This window comes from Prosopis cineraria, unplaced genomic scaffold, assembly GCF_029017545.1.
Source record: "Prosopis cineraria cultivar Desert tree isolate PC_DT_omini unplaced genomic scaffold, ASM2901754v1 PC8, whole genome shotgun sequence".
Taxonomy (NCBI): domain Eukaryota; kingdom Viridiplantae; phylum Streptophyta; class Magnoliopsida; order Fabales; family Fabaceae; genus Prosopis; species Prosopis cineraria.
The window spans coordinates 13775474-13781104 of record NW_026555339.1 but is presented as its reverse complement, the minus strand read 5'-3'; positions in this window follow the sequence as shown (position 1 = coordinate 13781104).

The following is a 5631-nucleotide window of genomic DNA, read 5'->3' as shown; positions in this document are numbered from 1 at the left end:
TTTTGCTTCTCAATGTTTATTTGAAAGGTCAGTGATCACCCTCAACTCAAATATTTTATAATTAAAATATAAAAAAATATAAGGTGGGGCCTGCTAACGGTTGAAAAAATGACAGGATAAAAAGAAAAAAAATATTTTGAATTGAGGGATATAATTAATCCATAATTGAATTTAAGATTCTCAATAAACCTTTCTAATAAAGTTAAAGGATGAAAATGAGACATAATCCATTAAAATAATATGAGCTGTAGAACAAGAACAAAATGAATATGAATGGACATGAAATAATTCACATACCAAAGTGTGTCTTCTGTGAATGGCACAGTGAAGAATAGTATCTCCTCCTTTCTTGTTCCAGAGGCTTTGGTCCTTCTTAATACAGGAAACACAATGGAGACCAAAGAAGGCTTGCTTGTGACCCTTAAGAACAGCCAAGAACAAATGTGTCTCCCTGTGTTATAGTTTGTTTCATCTACTTGTGTCAAATTAAAACTGCATATTTATATATAGCTTTACGCTTCAGTTATTTAGCTCCGCTTTTACTGTGTAATCGTTGCTTTAAATATTCCCCATTTTACGTAATAAAATATGGTTTAAACTTTCTTTTTCTTTTTTCTTTTTTACCTTATGATTAAATTTTCTTTTTCTAAAGTATGGCAGTACAATGTTTTACACACAGGCATACAGCAAGAGAGCAAATTACCCTCCAAACAATAAATCTAAGAATATTTAAAATTTTAAATTTATTTTTCGTGCAACGTTAGAAAAAAGATCTTTTTCTTTTTTTCCTTTTTTTCTCTCCATTTCTCCAATTCTTATCATTTATACCATTTTATTAAATAATGTTTTTAATTACAAAACTAATGAATTGTAAGGATTGAGGAAGTGGAGGGAAAAGGATGGGAAAAAGAAGTCCTATGTAATATTCTTCTTTAACTTTTAAAAACAGTACAATATCAACCTTACTATTAATAAAAATTAATTTTGACAGCTAGTTGATCAAAAAATAAGTTCAAAAATTATTTAAAAGCTGATAAAATTTTCTTGATCATTTTATGTAATTTTGGGTACTTGTTTGTAATTTTTTTGGATTCTTTAATGTAATTTTTGAATTTTTTTTTAGCCAGTTTGGGGTCACAGTTAACTTTTATCAATGGAAGTGATTAACTGCATCATTTTTAAAAATTGAAAAAAAATATTAAAAAAAAAAAGAATTTAGAAGACGCTCCTAGAATTTAAAAAGGTTTGAGTGACGAAAGAGACGTAGCAAAGGTCAAAGATCATAGGATGTCGTATGTGTCATTTCTTTGACATTCCTCATGAATCACAGTTATCTATAATTAATCAGTTCCTTTCTTGCTATATATAATTCCTGTTTTATATATATTCTCAATCTCAATTCTGATGCATAAAATATGTTTTCCCTCATTTTCCTGAAGTAAAAAAGGCTTTACTTTTCATGAGAAAATTATTTATAAATATTTTTTTTCATATAATTCTCAAATGAATTTTGAAAACACTCTTTTATTAGGGATTCAGATTAACTCAATGAGTGTCTCAGATCCTCAAATTTAGTGAGTATCACATACATACTATTGAGATTATTGATTTAGTCGAACAATTGTTGGATGCAGGGATGAGATGCAGAGATAATTTCAAATCACAGTTTTGCTTTTTTATTAGGAAGAATTACACTCAACCTCCTCTTAAAAAAATTAATCACAGATAAAAATTAATGTAAAACATGTTGTTGTTAAAATGAGAATATAACTTTTTTTTTTAAATGAAACTTGTTATTGATATTATTTGTGATTAATTTAAAAAAAAGAAGGCTGTATGTAATTCTTCCTTTTTACTATATATGTCCTAATCTTTAAACTTCACCTGCATTTCTTGATTTATTTTAATCGTTTGTTCCTTTCTTGTAATGTTGGTCATGTTCCTTATTTGAATTTGAAAAAATGTAACTTTGGTGTTTATATTTTATTTAAATTTTATTATAAATTCTTGTACTTATAACATTAAAAAAATAAAAATTAAAAAATTTAAAATAAAAAAATATAAAAATTTATAATAAAATTTAAATAAAGTATAAAAATTTAAAGTTATGTTTTCCTTTAAAAATCAATATATGAACATTTATTCTTTTTTATTGTACTTTTATGAAAGTAGCAATTTTTTAAAATTTTACTGGGAATCCGTACTTTTTTATTTTTACGCAAGAATCGTACGTAACTTTGAAGAAAGAAAGAAAGGGAAGGGGACATATTCCTTATCTTTTTCCTTTTCTTTTTCTTTTTTTAGCTTTATTTTGTTCCACCCTTTTGTTCATCCATATTTTGTTGGACTGTTTATAATTTGAGATTTAGATAGTTATCAACTTACGAATTTTAAATATAAATAAAATATTTAAATTTTAAATATAACTTTCAATTTACAGTTGAAAATTTTATTTGTAATTGATTTGTAACTAATTTTTTTAAAAATATTAATGGAGATTTAATTTTTCATAAATTCTAAATTTTGGAATTTTATTTCATTATTGCCAGTGCCAAAGCCATATGGCTCAAATTAGTGTTGATGTACGTACGTTTTCTTTTCCTTTTTTTTTCTTTTCTTTGTTCCCTTCTCGTAATGTTAGCCATATTTTATTAATTCTGATTTGGCATCATTTCCCATCTTTAATTTTGTCCTACGCATCTTTCTATTCATCCTCTAGTTCTGAGGGAATGCTTGATAAGAGTGAGACTCGCCTTATTTATTTAAAAAAAGACCATAAAATTTTTTTAAAATATCTAAATAATAATTTAATTCTTTAAAATGTCATAATTTTTTTAAAATTTTTAAAGACTTTTCTATCATTAATAAATTTATATAAATTATTAAATTGATCTTATTAAAAATAAATGATTCATAATTTTCCTTCTTATATTGACAACTTTCTTTTTTATATTCACAACAATGTAATAACAAATAAAAATTTAATATGTAAAGTTGTAATTTACTATTATATTATTGTGAATTTAAAAAGAAAAATTATGAATATAACAAGAAAAGTTGTAAATCATTATTTTTAACAAAAATAATTTAATAATTTATATAAATTTATTAATAACAGAAAAGTCCTTAAGGACTTCAAGAGAATTATGACATTTTAAGGTATTAAATTATTATTTAAATGTTTTAAAAGAATTTTATTATTATTATTATTATATTTATTTAATCCCTACACTAGGCATGTATCTTCGGTGATTTCTGTAAATTCCTCAACCATGTCTAAGCAATAGCATGAGGAGATGTGAGGATGGGATATTCTCTCGTCTCTACCCTCTCTTCTTATGGTGAATGAACAGTTGAGTGCCACCAAATCATTCAATATTGATTGTCAAAGAATGTGTCAAGTGAATAACTTAGATAGTATCTTTGTTAAAAAATATAAAATATTTTTAATCCTTTTATATATAATTATTATTATTTTTTAAAAAATACTTTTATTAATATAATTTTATATTTATTGTAGGATATTTAATAGAAATAAATATGAAAATATAAAATTAGTTTAAAAGTAGATAACTACTTTATGAGGAGTGAAATTTGATTAAAAATGCCTTACATTTTTTAACGGAAGGAGTATTTGGATTGATGAATTTTGATTTGAATTTTAAATTTAAAATCTTACATTTAAAATCTCATATTAATATCTTTTATTTGGATAATTTAAAAAATTTTATATTAATAAGAGAGAAGAATTGTGATTTGAAATGAAAATAAGAATGATAAATTTATTTATATTTTTAATGGTTTAAGGTCATTTTTTCCCTTAAAATATTCATGAAGAAGTATCTAATATCTTAAATTATTAGTTATAGTAATATTGACCTTAGGTGACATACAATTGGATAGCGTGGGACCCATTTTTGTGTTTAGATGACATACAAATGACATCTATGTGGCTAACAGTCAAGAAAAAATAAAAAATGCCCTTTAACTCATTTTAATTATCAAAGATGATAATAGATATTAGAATCATAGATTATTAATAGTGAACATATAAAAAAATATATTTAAAGTGATTAAAATTTTAAATGATAAATATAAATAAAATTTAAAATTATAAAGAAATTATAATTTAAAATAAATTTAAATTTAAATTCATAAATTTTTGTGCATTAAAATGATAGATCACTTTAAATCCAAGTTCACATTAATGCGAACATATTATTAAATTATATCGTTGCCTTGTTTACATCCCCCTTTCTTTTATCTAAATTGTAATATATTTTTCCCAACTGAACTTAGTCCAGAATATATATATATATATATATATATATTACATGAAGTTGTCAAAAAAAGAATACATATATATATATATATATATATAACTTAGTATTTGTATGCATTATTTTCTAATTTGATTATGGTGTTCTTTTTTCTTTTTTCTTTTTTCGTAACATGGAATATCATCTTATTCTAATTCTTCATGATCTCTTTTAATTCAGTTTATTATTTGTTAGTTGATAAAGTGAAAAAAGGGAAAGATATACCATTTTTTCATGAGAATAATTAAGGAAATAACTGAATTTTTTTTATCAAAATATAGTTGAAAATGTCTTACAATTTTGACAAGATAGAGTGCATACATGTGTGCGGTGCCTATGATATAATTGTAGGTGAAAAATGACTTAAGAATGATCCAAGTCACATCTAATTAATTAATATTATCCATATCTAACTAATGTTATTCTTAAGACTATATATATGTATATAGCTTGCTTTGTTACTACAATCTCAGCTTGTATCAAATTCAATAACATAGAAACATCATTATTCAAACTTGAATGAGTGTATCAAATTCAACATGAACTCTCAGTGTTTATGGTGCGAGAAGATCCTTCATGGTCAATGCGTCTCTTTAGCAACTCCTTTGTCTTGACGTGTTTGTGGCATCCTGCAGTTAGCACTGGTAACAAGCATGCCAAAAACAATGGGTAACCCAAAATGATTTTTAGTATAACCAGTAATTTAGATTAAATTTGATGACATGAATAAGTTTAAAAAATTTTAAAATCAAGTTTGAGAATTTAATTTTTTTTATTTGAACTTATTCAAGCTGCCAAAGAAATCTAGGCTAAATTCAAACCCAAATAAATTTAGTCAAAATACTTGAATTCTTTTTTTATTATTAATAAAACAAAATTTAAATAAGATAAAATTCCAAGATCTTAATTTTTTAATATAAAAATTAAAATTGGCTAAATAAAATACAATGAAATAATATTTAAGAATTCTGGTATTCAAACAAAGTTGAATTATATAAGTTTTTTTTTATATTTAAATATTTTAAATTTGATTTAAATAAGCTTGGCTTATCCAAATTAACGTATCTAGTTTTTAGCCTATTGGGTATCAAAGTGTGCCAAAATGATTATTAGTATAAAATCATCTAGATATGTGCGAGGATTTGAGTGTCAAAGTCATTAACCTGCAGACTTCTATATCAAACAAAAATCAGCTCCTAGGATCCGTTACTGCAATTTTGCCAAATGTCAAGATGCAAGTTAGACAATATAATAATATTAGTACAAAATGAGTGTGCATGGGCTCAACACAACGTTACACGAAATAGAAATA